The 16,680-nt window shown below is 31.2% G+C and overlaps 1 pseudogene; it reads left to right on the top strand.

Annotated features, from left to right (window-relative positions):
• Positions 1-3,228: 3,228 nt before the first annotated feature.
• LOC120196279 lies at positions 3,229-4,422 on the top strand (annotated as a pseudogene).
• Positions 4,423-16,680: the final 12,258 nt, after the last annotated feature.

Raw genomic sequence — 16,680 nt, 5'->3', positions numbered from 1 at the left:
TTTATAGAGGTGATGATGGTGTTATTGATGAAAAAAATGTGTTTATGAAAGCTGGAGAAGTAACCATCATTGAAGAACAATGAAATGAATCTATTTATCAAGCTAAACCAAGCATACACTGTTCTGTATTTCCTACGTTTATTCTATTTCCCTTTTGCTTTTAAAATTTTCAACAACTCATTTACCGATGATTGAGTATCCTTGAAATACATTTTCAATCCTTAGAAACAATATTGTGTATTCTTCCAACGAATGGCAGTAGGATCTTTTTAGGTTCTCTGCTGGCACAGTTTGTCCAAAATATTGAAGGGCCGGGACCTTATTTTAATGAACACTGTCAGACTTTAAGCTTTTCCATGTTTTTTTAAAACAAAATGATGAGGCTGGAGATTTTGGAATTTTATGGAGGATGCAAAGCTTTAAAAATGACTTACAGTTAAACTTAATCCCAATTTTTTCCAACGCAGTCCTCTTTAATTATTTATAAATAATATATTGAAATGTATGTTTGGAATTAGTTGGCAGATGCAATGCCGTAAGCTTTGCTGAGTTTGGACATTCTTTCATATCTTTTTAGACGAAAAATACAACTAATTGCTTAAATAATTTCCATTTCCTTTGCCGGTGGTTAACACTAGAATTCTTGGATGAATAAATATTATATATAAAGATGAAGATGAATTAATGTGCGGGTGTATGAATCCAAGAAAGATTTAAGTTTATATATTTGGAGTGTTGAGTGGGAATCCAACAGTCCACAAGGCTCCAGAATTAGATGATCACAACATCTCTGTCAGGCTGCATCACTGTTCCATGAGATCCACCACCCTTGTCTTGTCATAAAAATAAACAAACTCTGTTCCCATCTGAAATCTCTACTTATATGAATCTAATTTGTAGGGTATTTGGCTTAATAAATTGCTAGTAGAGTTTTGTTTAGTATTTAAGCGGCGTGGAAAGCATCTTTAGGAATGTCCTTCTAGTGAAGGTCAAACTCTAATGATGCCTACTCACAGTTGTCAATATTATTTGTTAACAACCTATTTTCAAATTAATTTTCGGAGGATGTTACCTTGAAAGATGGTATTAAAATTATAGTCCAGGATAATTAAATATTAGAGGGAACGGGAAAGAACCAATCCCAATTTTGATGGCTTAACAACTAAATTTGTCTCCAGGGTAATTTATTGCATGCAAAAGTAACCAACTCAGTTTGAAAATTGTTACTACCAAGATTTCTTTTTCAAGTTGATGTTTACAGCTAAATCCATTTTCCCGGATGGCGTTCAAGTTTCTCTACTTTCCCCACTCTATTTATTTACGTAATGCATTGACCTGGGAAAGCAATTTAACTGTGTTCACAGTTCCTGGCATTTTTCTTGCCCAGCAAGGCATGTTCCTCGTTTCGATGGGGTTTTTTTCCTTTTTGATTTGGGTGGCCTTTTAACATTTCCTTTTCCTTAATTGGATAACGTTGAAGATAGGTTGATTTTATGTTTCAACTTTCAATAAAACAATCTGACACCATCCGCCAAACACAATGGATGAGAAAAGGTTGTGATATACACGTGGCGTTTCACTGTAGTAATATTATTTGTTTGGTTAAATAATGTATTTAGTACCTCAATTATATGTAAGTTATGATTCACGTCATTGTAGTAAAATAGATATAAACAGTGTTTTTATGTCATTTAATCGATAACTATATGTATGTCCTTTAAATGTAAGTTATTTGATAATTTTGAGTATGATATAAAAATATAAAATAAATATAATGTTTTAAAGAGTTATTAGTTAATATAATATCTATAAAAAATAATATTATAAGCAGTGTTAAGATGATAAAAAATGTTATTAAATTATTTTAAAATGTTTTAAAAATAGAGAAATATAATATTTATCACTATCGTAATATTATTATTTTCATTGTTGATATATTAAATAATAATCATATATATTTTTTATACCAACAACTAATAAGTTTTAATTTAATAGAGATAGTATATTGTTGTCCAGAAATTATGATTGATGTAGATATTTAATAATTGTTGTTCCGTGTGGCTGGTTGATGTTATCCATATAAATAATTTATGATACAAGTTGCTTTTGGTGAGATTACCTCTTTTAAGTAGCTAATCATCTGGTCTCCCAAAGTAGTTGGTGGAAGTTTGTAGGTTTTAATGGAAGCCCAGATTAATTTCATTTTACTCCTCTAAAAGCTGGAGCCCAGTTTTTACAAGATCGCTGTGGGCCATAGATATTATTAGGTTATACTCCAGCTGTAAGTATTTGGGTTCCAGATAATATTATGTTTTCATCCTTAGAAATGACCAATCATAATTTTATTTTATTTTTAATTTATAATAATCAAATCCAATATATTTTAAGATCTGATCATATGATTCAAACTGTCATCTCTGACCCTATCAACCATCAGCTTAAAATTGAATGCTCATAATCATTAGTCATGTTTAAAAAAAAAGAAGATTCACTAACAAGGCCCGACTTCCAAGTTTATTGCATGATTTAAGTGCTACATTTTTAGCTTGAAATAGTCATAGTTCAACTCTCGATGGGTTTTTCTTTTTCTTTCGTGAGATTGAAGTTAGTTGCTATTTGTGAGAAAGGAGACATACTGATCAGAAGATGATCGAAAGGTATACGTCAGTAAATAAAAATGAATTACAACTCATTACAAACATCACTTATATAATACCACTAAACCAAATTTAAAAATTTGATCTAACAAACTAATCAACCTTCGACTAACTCAATACCAACTAATTACATTCTATTATATTATATATCTAACACTATTGAAGTGGTAGAAATAGAATAGAAATGAAAATAAATGAAGGGTAGGATGTGTTCAAGAGGGTAGTACTTTGAGTAAATAACTGTTAAAAACAGCTGCATAAATGGACAGATACAAGGAAACAGCCAAGGCCGAGCCGAGCCAACAACTTCCAAATCCACAGATTACTCACCCCAACCACTTTACTACTTTTCCTAAGCCACCCCTTCGCTTTTAAATTTCAAGCCCATCCATCCATGCATCCTCAGCATTTGACTCCACTATGCCATCTCCTCCCTCTATTTATACTCCAACTTCCCTTCACTCCTTCGTTTCCTCCTATTTCCACCCCGTTTTTCATTCACTATGGGAGAGGTTTATTATCAAGTACATATGTCCCTCATCTCTCTTTCTTTTTTGGTTAATGATATTATATGACTTCTTCTTTGTCTGCGTTGCAGAGAAACAATGGAAACAAGAAAGCTGGAGGAGATAAACCAAAGAAGGAAAATGATTCCTTGACCTTTTTTTCCAAAGTTGATTGTCTTTGTGAAGGTTGTGCTTCCAAAATCCTCAAATGTGTTCGTGAATTAGAAGGTACACATGTCTTTTTAAACTTATGCATGTTTTCACTTTGTTAATTGGTTTTACATTTTTTTCTCATCCTCTATTTTTTCTGCAGGGGTGGAGACAGTGAAAACGGAGAGAAATGCAAACAAAGTGACAGTGAAAGGAGCCGTGGACCCAACAGCCATTAAAGACAACATTGCGAAGAAGTTCAAGAAGAAGGTTGATGTCGTTGTTCCTCAACCTAAGAAAGATGATAACAAAGAAGAGAAAAAACCTGACAGAGACAAAAACCAGGCCTCCGATCATAAACAAGAGAAAAAACCCAATGAGGTATTTTCTTTTTCCTTTCCATTTTGTCATTCCCTTTACTTTTCCACAAACAAATAACTGTGTATTTGCATGTTGGTTTTGAAGTGCTTTCAAATCAACATCCACGTCAAAATTTATTTACTTTCTTGCTGTTTAAGTAAAATAAATTAGTAATATTCTTTTTTGTTTGATCAGGCCCTGTTAATCACGGCGGATTTGAAGGTGCAATTGAAATGTCAGTGCCAGGGATGCATTCTAAAGGTTCGCAGAATTGTCTCTGAAACCAAAGGTGGTGGCTTTATCCACTGTTTTGGGTTGTAGATAGCATCGATTTATATTAACCATTCCGTTGCTGTAACGTCGTTGGAATCTTCTTTCGGTTTCTGACTTTTGATTTTCGACGGCGACACAGGAGTGCACGAGTTGAATGTAGACACGCAGAAGGAGCTGGTCACGGTTAAGGGGTCAATGGATGTTAAGGCCTTGGCTGAGGCTCTGAAAGAGAAACTCAAAAAGAATGTTGAGATTGTTCCACTGAAGAAAGAGAAAGAAACAAGGAGGGTGGAAAGAATGGTGGTGGTAGTGATGATGATATAAATGGCAGTGCAGGTGGCGGGAAGAAGAAGAACAACGAATGTGGCAATAGCGGTGGAGATGGTGGAAATGATGCTAATGGCAATGCTATTGCTGATGGAAGAACCTGAAGTGCACGCAGACCAAGCATCACATGTAAAACAAACACGACTTGAGACAGAATGCATTGAATCAAGCAGTATTTTTTATGCTTTTCATGCTCCAACATTGCTTAATAACATTATACCTAGATATATCTTTAATAGAAGAATTAAGGTAATGATGTAAATTCCTAAGTTTTTCATTCTCAATAATACTATATGTATAACCATGACACATAATAGCCTCAACAAACAATTCACAGTATTTGTTTTGATTAAAAGAAGTTACACTACCAGGATTTTCAGCAAGAAAATTCTTATAAGCTTGACATTTTTGAGTATGCCTTCTAAGGTTAGATGTATTAATATAAGAATCAACTTTATACCTTTTTCACTTTGTAATACTTACACTCGACATAAACAAACCATCATTAGATTTAGTGAATGTGTAGTGGTCCCAAACAGGAGAGGTTCTTCTCCCAAATTCGGATGAACCAGTGGACTTCCTCTTAGAGGATTTATTTATATCAACAGTTTCGGACAATATATCATTTACATCCCCTTGCAAAAAAAAAAACTAGGGTTAGTATGGTAAAAATTAAACCTTGATTAAGCTACAAACAAAGGCAACTAACAACCTTATACAACCAATCTGAATGAACAACCAACAACACAAACAAGGACTATAGAGTAAACAAATAAACAGTAGCTACAGAGGACATTATATTTACCTCTTTCATAATGTTCTTCATTCTGATTTGTTGGGTTTTCTCCTACAAAATAAATGAATAATATATTAATGAACAATATTAAAATAAAAAACAAAATAATAAAAAATTAAATATACCTAGATGGAAGAAGAGGAAGAACATGAAGAACAGTTGTGGTTATAAAAGATGAAAAGATACAGAAAGTGAAAAGGCTCGGTTAGGGTTTTTTAGGTTCTGGTTTAGATTTGGGTTCAGATTCGGGTTTGGATTTAGGTTCAGGTTTGGGTTTAAGGTTTGAGTTTTGGGTTGGGGTTGGATTATAGAAGATGAATTGGTATTAGGGTTTGGGTTTGATCGAAGAAAATAAATTGATTTTTACTTTTGAGTTTTGTAAGGATCAAAGAATGCTTTGGGGAAGAATAAGGATAAAATGTTGCTTAGGTTTGGGGTTTGATCGAAAAAAGGGAAATGGTATGTGTTTTGGTGTTTGTGAATAAAAAATGTAAACTGAGATAAATACGGATGAACATGGGATAAAATTTTGGGTGTTTGATAAAAAAAACAAGAAATTGTATGAGTTTTGGTGTTTATGAAGATCAAATGAGGGTTTTGGTATGAACAATGATGAACAAATTAAGAATTTTCGTGTGTTTGATCCAAAAAATGTTTGAGATTTGGTGTTTTTGAAGATCAAATGAAGGTTTTTTTTTAAAGAACATGAATGAACTTCTAGAGAGAAGACAGAGAATTTTGAGAGAATCGGAGAGTTAGAGAGAGAGAGAGCAAAATGGGAGAATGAATAGGAAACCAGAAAATGAGAAGAAAAAAAACAAAAACTTTTACCTTATATAGTCTCTCCGTTCGGGTTGGGTTCAAGATCCACGTGTTTTTTAACTTCGTTTCGCATTGTACCGTTGTCCACTTGTTTTGATTTTATTTAATTTAGTCCAACTTTAATGATTCAATTTAATCATTATAATTTAAATTCTTTCAATTTCATCCCTATATAATTTATATTAATAAACTATTTATAATTAATAATAACTTATATTAATATAATATAGTTTATAATTTTTAATTAATATTAATATAAAATATAGTCTATAAAATTAATATTAATATAAACTATATTTTATAAATTATAATTTATAGTTTATAAACTATAGTTAATATAATTAATTATGAGATTTTAATATAATAGCGTTATATGATTTAATGTGAATTGAAAGAAACTAAATAAGATTGAATTATAGAATGAAATGAGAATGATGTATCAATTAGGAAACTTGAATATGGAGTGATATGAGAAAATTATAAGAGTTATATGAAATTGAATTAAGTAAATTGATTAATTTGTATATAAAAGAAATAATAGAAGTAATATATATATATATATATATATACGTTTATCAGTATAAAATAGGTTATGTAATATAAGTGCATACCAAGGAATAAAGAATAAGATAGATGATGCGATGTAAATTATATTATGAATGTGATATAAGTATGTAATAAAACTTATGTGGTGTATGATAAATATGAACATATGAGAAGACGAGATAAGATAAGTGACTTGTAATAGGAACTATATGACCATAAATTATGTAAATTAGAAATGATTTATGTAAACATGTTTGATATGTATTACATGTATGTGAATATAAGAGAATAGAACATAAATCATATGAAAAGATACAAGTCCTATGATATTACCTATGTGAATATATGAGAATATGAGTGAGTTTATAGGTTATTGATAGGACATATAAGAATATATAAATGTATGATGATATGAAAAAGGGAACTAAGTTTAATGATATTGAACCCTATGAGTAGAAGTTATGTGATTATAAGTAACATGATTATATGATCACAATATATGATACATGATGTGAGATATATGAAAGAGAAAATATATGTTATATGAAATATTATATGACTACGTGATTATATGAAAATGTTCTACGTGTAGGTAAACCATGTGTTTATATGTATATGGGATATGTGATTTATATGACAATGAGCTATGTGAAAGGATTACATGACTATGTGTATATGTGAATGTATGTTAACATAAATATTAATGCCCATGTTATGTGTCATGTGAGCTAGGGGTATAGTTGGCATGCCAAGAGTCGAGGGTCTATGTGGTCCTTCGGGACATATATGTATTCTTTGGAACATGTGTGAAGTCTGGTGAGACACATACTTGATCCCTAGTATATGTATATGATTCTTAAGGAATGATATGTGGTCCTTATGGACATTATTATATGGCACTACGGTGCAATTCTATGCGGCACTCCGGTGTAATTATATGTGGCACTTCGGTGCAATTATATGAGCTGTGGTGATAGCATTAGTGCACAACCTCTATGTACTCGTATATCTTTAGTTCTCACATGTGTATCATGGGCTATTAAATAGATAATATTAATAAAAATGAAGATGATATTATAGTTGTCTGGGTGTACGTGTTTTATGATAGTATATATGGTATATGTTATATGATATACATTAGTACATATTAAGGTATATGTGAATGAGTATAATTGATTGAAATGGTGATATAATAATAAGTTTATAAGATATATGATATGAACATAAGAGATCATAGGAACATGAGATAAGAGATATGAATGATAATGACATATATGTATGTATATATATATTTGCTACATGTAAAAGTATGAGTTGTATGAAATGATAGTAGTAATTGTTTATGTATGATTATTAGTTACCGTTTACCTTATATGTTTATTACCTCACTAAGTCTTCGACTTAGCGTGTGATTATTTCACACGTAGGTTACAGAAGCAAGAAGAGAAGAGAATAAGAGTAAGACAGGTCAGCACATCTCTTACAAAATTTTAGATCAGAAAATAGAGGATTTAAATGTTTTTGGTTATTTTGAGTATAGTTGGCATGTACTAATTGGTTGAATTAAATATGCTCTGATTGATTTTGGTTATTGTGGTCAGTTTATGTAACTAAACCGCTTTTACTTTAATGAAATGTTTTAAAATTTCTTTGAATTTTGTCAAGAGTCAAAGTTTGAAAAGTCAATGTGACACCTCATACTCGTATCCGGGTAGGATACGGGTTGGGGTGTTACATTTAATGGTATCAGAGCTAAGGTTTAGCCGATTCTCGGTATAAACCAAAGTCCAAAGTGTCATAAAATGTGTACATGCCAACATAAGGTGAAAAATCTGATCTGATAGTGTAAGGAGTGTGTTGTCTTGCTAATAGAATTATATTGCTAAGTAATAATAGAAGTATGATTATAGTAATTTCGAAGTGAAGTAAGAGGTGATATTCCTGATTGTGATAGCAATTCACCTGCCCTGGCCAGGCAGGGGGAAGAGCGGACACTTCAGGAAGTACCTCATAAGATCAAAGGCTGATTTCAGAAAGTTGAAATCATATTAGAATAGTGATAGAAAGTTTTCACAGGTCTGAATCGGAAAAATGATATGAAGTATTCTTATTATTTCATGGATATGATTGAATATGGTGAACAAGTGTCACCATAAGAAAGTTAAAAGATCTAAGGATGTGGCTAGAATTGTAGAAGAATTCAAGAATAAATGAATCAATGACCAGTTTATAAGATAAATGCAATCAGTGTGATGAATTTAAAACAAAGAGATAGTACTGTGTATAAGCAAAATGTGGATATTATAAGGGTTGGCATTCTAGATGAAAAGAGTTAGCGTCGGCTAACCAGATTATGTGACGAAAAGTGTATTGGAGTTAAAAGATTTGAAGATATTGTTAGGATAAGTTAACCGAATATGAAACGGATATGGATATAATTGGGTATCTCGATCATGTAAATGTGATGAAGTGAAGGAGATAAGGATTCGTATTGTTAAGGAAAGTTATAAAGTAATAGAAAAGTTCAAGAATCAATATATCAGCAATCAGTTTATAAGATAGAGAAAGTTAGAATGATTGAGTTTGAACCCATGAAATTTGCATTGGGAATGAGAAATAATGTGAGTTGAATGAGTTAAACAAATTAATACTGAGTTAGTTTCGACCGGAAAGAGTAAAGGATTAATATGTTTAAAGGAAGTCAAGTATATGTGTATTATGATTTGAATAAGGACTTTACGCAGAATAAGGTATGTACAAGGAGTGTTGATTATCAAAGTTATGAAGAGATGATAAAGATTAGTAATCAGAGATGAGCATAAGTGAGAGGAAAAGAGTACGTGAGCATGAAAGAAAATATATGATTTGTGTATAAGGAGATTTTGATTTTTGAATGAATAAAGGAATAATGGAATAAGGAAATGAAGGAAAAAGTTTAAAGAATCAGATGTGATAAAGGTTATGTTTCTTGGTCAGGTAGACGTAGTCAGAGAAATAAAGAATGATTTATATGTATTCAGGAAGGTTAAGAAATAATTAAGTGATGATGAAATAAAAGTTGCTTACTGCAAGGTAATTAAATATGGATAAGGAATTTGATTGATTAATGATTTTGAGTGATAAGAATTGATGTTATTGGTTATATGATAAGTGACATGATAAGGATGTATAAAAAAATAGTTGAAGAACTAAGGGAAAAAAATTAAGTAAAGGAAACAACATGAGAACATTAGCAGACATGTTCTTATCAATGTATGCAGTGAAAATTCGAGGACGAATTTTCTTTAAAGGAGGGGAGATTTGTAACATCCCAAATCAGGGTCAGTGACTAAATTGCAAATTTTAAAAATTATGAGCTCGATTTCGAAATAAGTTAAAAGTTCAAGGACTTAATTGAGAATGTTATTTAAGAGGATTATCTGGTAAATATTGAAAGAGTGGAAGGGTATTATGGTCTTTTTCCTTTAAAAGATATTTTTCCCCTTTTATAAGAGTGAAAAACGTGGGAAGAGAGCTATCTGGAAGCTTTCTTCTTCTTGCTTTCTCTTCTTCACGTGGGGATTAGCTACAATAGGTAAGTTGGGTTTTTATAGTTATATACTTTAAATATTAAGTGGATTTTGATTCTTTGGGTATTAAATAAGCTTAAGGAAAGCTTATATGGGATTTAAACAATAAGATAAAGGAATTAAGAAGGAATTTGTAATATGAGTTTTAAGATGAAATTTTGATATGGTATGGTTGTTGAAGTTTTATGGATGAATTTGACTTGTCATCAATCTAATTAAGTAGTATGGAGTGTTAGAATTGGAATTAGAACACATTGAAAATTTAGTGTGATTCTTGAATACAATGTAAATGATGGAATTTTGGGTTTAAAGAAGTGATTATGGAATAGAAATGAGTTTAAATATGTGTATGGAAGTTAGGAATATTAAAGGAAGTAAAATATGAAGGTTTAAGCTGAAATGAAGTGAATTTCGAGTTCAAAATGGGATTTCTGGAATTTCGAGTTCAAAATGGGATTTATGGGCTAGGGGAATCGATACCCATTCAAGGGGAATCGATACCCCCTCAAACGAACATGGAATTCCAAAATGCCAGAGGGGAACCGATACCCCCCACAGTAGGGAATCGATACCCCCTAAAGGAAAATGGAAATGTTGATTTCTTAAAGTTGTTTAAGCTATTAATATCAAGTTATAAGGTTAGATTTTGATAGATTGCCTTAAATTGTATATTTGTGTAGATACCGAGCCTAAATCAGTTCCGGAATATTTGACAAATAAGATCGATCAAGGGGAAATATGAGAGATCGATATTAACTTATTGAGGCCCAGGTGAGTGCATCTTATTTTATAGGATTATAAGGAAATTGGACTTGTGATAAGTCTATTTCCGATAGTTATTTTATTATGCATGAAGTGTTGATTATAAGTAGGTGAATGACATGAAATGTATGTATGATTGATTATATGAGCTGATATGTTGGTATGTGTTATATAATTTATGTAAGTATAAAGAATATGTCATATGATAAGATCTACATGATATATAGAATTAAAAATATATGTCTATGAAGAGTTATAAGAGAATCTACATAATTCATATGATAAAGGGAGTATAGGATTATGAAATAAAATATGTAAAAATAAAAGAATATGATGAAAGTGAATCCACGAGAAACGATAGAAACTAGGTAATTATGTGGAAATGTTATATAAATAATAGGATTATGAGTTGTACATAGTGGTATAATTAATTATGAGAATTTAATATAATAGCGTTATATGATTTAATGTGAATTGAAAGAAACTAAATAAGATTGAATTATAGAATGAAATGAGAATGATGTATCAATTAGGAAACTTGAATATGGAGTGATATGAGAAAATTATAGGAGTTATATGAAATTGAATTAAGTAAATTGATTAATTTGTATATAAAAGAAATAATAGAAGTAATATATATATATATATATACGTTTATCAGTATAAAATAGGTTATGTAATATAAGTGCATACCAAGGAATAAAGAATAAGATAGATGATGCGATGTAAATTATATTATGAATGTGATATAAGTATGTAATAAAACTTATGTGGTGTATGATAAATATGAACATATGAGAAGATGAGATAAGATAAGTGACTTGTAATAGGAACTATATGACCATAAATTATCTAAATTAGAAATGATTTATGTAAACATGTTTTATATATATTACATGTATGTGAATATAAGAGAATAAACATAAATCATATGAAAAGATATAAGTCCTATGATATTACCTATGTGAATATATGAGAATATGAGTGAGTTTATAGGCTATTGATAGGACATATAAGAATATATAAATGTATGATGATATGAAAAAGGGAACTAAGTTTAATGATGTTGAACCCTATGAGTAGAAGTTATGTGATTATAAGTAACATGATTATATGATCACAAGATATGATACATGATGTGAGATATATGAAAGAGAAAATATATGTTATATGAAATATTATATGACTACGTGATTATATGAAAATGTTCTATGTGTAGGTAAACCATGTGTTTATATGTATATGGGATATGTGATTTATATGACAATGAGCTATGTGAAAGGATTACATGACTATGTGTATATGTGAATGTATTTTAACATAAATATTAATGCCCATGTTATGTGGCATGAGAGCTAGGGGTATAGTTGGCATGCCAAGAGTCGAGGGTCTATGTGGTCCTTCGGGACATATATGCATTCTTTGGAACATGTATGAAGTCTAGTGAGACACATACTTGATCCTTGGCATATGTATATGATTCTTAACGAATGATATGTGGTCCTTCGGGACATATATGTATTCTTTGGAACATGTGTGAAGTCTGGTGAGACACATACTTGATCCCTAGTATATGTATATGATTCTTAAGGAATGATATGTGGTCCTTATGGACATTATTATATGGCACTACGGTGCAATTCTATGCGGCACTCCGGTGCAATTATATGTGGCACTTCGGTGCAATTATATGAGCTGTGGTGACAGCATTAGTGCACAACCTCTATGTACTCGCATATCTTTAGTTCTCACATGTGTATCATGGGCTATTAAATATATAATATTAATAAAAATGAAGATGATATTATAGTTTTCTGGGTGTACGTGTTTTATGATAGTATATATGGTATATGTTATATGATATACATGAGTACATGTTAAGGTATATGTGAATGAGTATAATTGATTGAAATGATGATATAATAATAAGTTTATAAGATATATGATATGAACATAAGAGATCATAGGAACATGAGATAAGAGATATGAATGATAATGACATATATGTATGTATATATATATATTTGCTACATGTAGAAGTATGAGTTGTATGAAATGATAGTAGTAATTGTTTATGTATGATTATTAGTTACCGTTTACCTTATATGTTTATTGCCTCACTAAGTCTTCGACTTAGCATGTGATTGTTTCACAAGTAGGTTACAGAAGCAAAAAGAGAAGAGAATAAGAGTAAGACAGGTCAGCACCTCCCTTATAAAATTTCAGATCAGAAAATAGAGGATTTAAATGTTTTTGGTTATTTTGAGTATAGTTGGCATGTACTAATTAGTTGAATTAAATATGCTCTGATTGATTTTGGTTATTGTGGTCAGTTTATGTAACTAAACCGCTTTTACTTTAATAAAATGTTTTAAAAATTCTTTGAATTTTGTCAAGAGTCAAAGTTTGAAAAGTCAATGTGACACCTCATACTCGTATCCGGGTCGGATACGGGTTGGGGGTGTTACAGCTTAGTTCTAGAGTGTTGGATGGGATTTTTAGTGAGACAAATAGCTCTAGTATTGTCACACTTGATAGGAATGGTATCTACTTCAATTCTATAATCAAAAAGTTGTTGTTTCATCCATAAAACTTGTGCACAACAACTACCAGCTGAAATGTATTCGGCTTCAGTGGTAGATAATGCAACACAATTTTGTTTCTTTGAAAACCAAGAAATTAGCATATTTCCAAGGAATTGGCAAGTACCGGAGGTGCTTTTCCTATCTAATTTGCATCCTCCATAATCCGCATCAGAAAAGGCATGCAAGCTAAAGCTAGAGTCTCTAGGATACCAAAGTCCTAAACTAGGAGTGTCCTTAAGGTATCTAAAGATTCTCTTAACAGCTAGTAAATGTGATTCCTTAGGGCATGATTGAAATCTAGCACATAAGCAAACACTAAACATAATGTCCGGTCTACTTGCACTTAGATAAAGTAGAGATCCAATCATTGACCTATATAGTTTAACATCTACACATTTACCTCCTTAATCTAAGTCAAGCTTTGTTGAAGAGCTTATTGGAGTGTCATGAGGTTTGCCATTTTCCAGTCCAAACTTCTTAAGCATGTCTTTGTCGTATTTAGCTTGATTGATGAAGATGCCATCTTTTCTTTGCTTGATTTGGAGTCCCAAGAAAAATAAGAGCTCCCCCATCATGCTCATTTCGAATTCACTTTGCATTAGCTTAGAAAATTCTTGGCAAAGAACATCATTAGTAGAACCAAATATTATATCATCAACATAAATTTGAACTACTAATAAATCTTTACCTTTGTGCTTTAAAAACAATGTAGTGTCAACCTTCCCTTTTGAAAAACCTTTTTCAATTAAAAAATTTGACAATCTTTCATACCAAGCTCTAGGAGCTTGTTTTAAACCATAAAGCGCTTTTGTCAATTTAAGAACATGATCCGGAAATTTTGAATCTTCAAAACCTGGAGGTTGTTCCACATACACTTCTTCTTTTATAAAACCATTTAAAAATTCACTTTTAACATCCATTTGATATAATTTAAATTCATGAAAACATGCAAATGCTAATAACATTCTAATTGCTTCCATCCTAGCTACGGGAGTGTATGTTTCATCATAGTTTATGCCCTCTTCTTGAGTATACCCTTGAGTAACAAGTCTGGCCTTGTTTCTCACTATATTACCACTTTCATCAAGCTTATTCCTAAATACTCATCTAGTACCTACAGTAGATTTATTACTAGGCCTTTCAACTAATGTCCATACTTTACTTCTCTCAAATTGATTTAATTCTTCTTGCATAGCCATAATCTAATGTTCATCATTTAATGCTTCTTTAATATTTTTAGGCTCTATGCATGAAATAAACGCAACATAATTACAAATATTTCTAAGAGAAGATCGAGTTGTTACCTCTTTGGATAGATCACCTATAATCTCACCATCCTTGACATAGTTGTACTCTATTGGATAAGATACTTCCCTTTCTTCAATGGTTGGATTCTCGAGGGGATTATGAGTTTCCTCATCTTTCGTTTCTTCTTTTGATGATGATTCTCCAACGTCATATCTAACGTCATTTGTATTTATAATACCTACATCATCATTAACACAAGAATTCTTCCTCGGAAGGGGATTATCATCGAAAACAACATGTATAGACTCTTGTACAACTAAAGTTCTCTTATTAAATACTCGATAAGCTTTAGAATTTAAGGAATAACCAAGACAAATTCCTTCATCACTTTTAGCATCAAATTTGCCAAGGTTTTCTTTACCTTTGTTCAAAACAAAACATTTACATCCAAAAGAATGAAAATAGCTAATTTTAGGCTTTTTATTTTTGAAAATTTAATATAGTTTTCTTTAAAATTGGCATAATCATTACTCGATTTACAATATAACAAGCGGTATTTGTGGCTTCCGCCCAAAAATATTTTGGCAAATTATTTTCACAAAGCATAGTTCTAGCCATTTCTTCTAAAGTTCGATTTTTCCTCTCAACAACTCCATTTTGTTGAGGGGTTCTAGGTGCTGAAAAATTGTGACTAATACCATTAGAATTAAAAAACTCAGTAAATCCAAGATTTTCAAATTCAATGCCATGATCACTCCTAACACTAGTTATAAAGTAACCTTTATCGTTTTGGATTACTTTTGAAAACGTGATGAATTTTTCTAATGATTCATCTTTAGTACTTAAGAATAGAACCCAAGTATATCTAGAATATTCATCTACCAAGACAAATGCATATTGTTTTCCACCCAAACTAGTAGTCCTAGTTGGCCCAAAAAGATCTATATGGATCAATTGTAATACTCTACTAGTTGATACGTCATTAATAGATTTAAAAGAAACTCGCTTTTGTTTTCCTTTAGCACAAGCATCACAGATTTTATCATTATCAAATTTAAGCTTAAGCAACCCTCGAACTAAATCACCTTGAGTTAGCCGTTGCAAAATACTCATACTAGCATGTCCTAGTCTCTTATGCCATAACCAACTATAATGTTCATCCTTAGCAACTAGGCACAAATTAGTTATATCAATAGAATCTAAATGCACCATGTATATGTTTCATATTCTATGACCAACAAGCATAATCCGATTAGATGCAATGTCAATGACTTTACAACCATTAATATCAAACATGACATTGAATCCCTTATCACAAAATTGACTAATACTCAATAGATTATGCTTTAATCCATTCACATATAAAACATTCTTAATTTGTATGGAATAGGTATTACCAATAGTACCAATACCTTCAATGGGACCTTTTGAATCATCACCAAAAGTCACTTCTCCTCCATTTTTGGCGTTAAGCTCAATGAACCGGTTTTTGTCTCCGGTCATGTGTCTTGAGCATCCACTATCAAGGTACCATGAATTTGGATTTGTTTCCCGTACCTTGTAGCAATGCTCATTTTCCTACAAACATAGATTAATTTCTAATTTTTGGTACCCAAATTCTTTTGGGTCCATATTCATTAGTTTCCAAAATCCTAGTCCCCTTAGGTATCCATTTGTGTAGGATATCATTATCTTTAGTAGTAATGAGCTCTTTAGGAACCCATATACTTCTAACGATTTTTCCATTAGAGGTTTTTTGGGGACCTCTATGATTGTAGTTTTTAAAACTTTTTCTAACAAAGTTGGATTTTGAATTTTCTCCATTTTCAAAACGTTTTGTTTCAACTTTGTCAAAAGAAGTTTTAAGATCATCAATTTTCTTTTGATGATCATCATTGACCTTTGAAAGTAAATTTTGCAAATCCAAATTTTTCTTTTCAAACTCTTCTAGTTTGATTTGCAAATCTTTGATTTTACTTTCAAGATCGTTGTTGGTTTTGGATATGAGTTTATTTTCATTTTTCAATTTTGAAACATCATTTTTATATCTTAAAAACAATTTCTCATAATCCGTAGCCA

The sequence above is a fragment of the Hibiscus syriacus genome, unplaced genomic scaffold, assembly GCF_006381635.1.
Source record: "Hibiscus syriacus cultivar Baekdansim isolate YM2019G1 unplaced genomic scaffold, ASM638163v2 tig00117032_pilon, whole genome shotgun sequence".
Taxonomy (NCBI): Eukaryota; Viridiplantae; Streptophyta; class Magnoliopsida; order Malvales; family Malvaceae; genus Hibiscus; species Hibiscus syriacus.
This window is presented reverse-complemented; position numbering and strand designations above follow the sequence as displayed.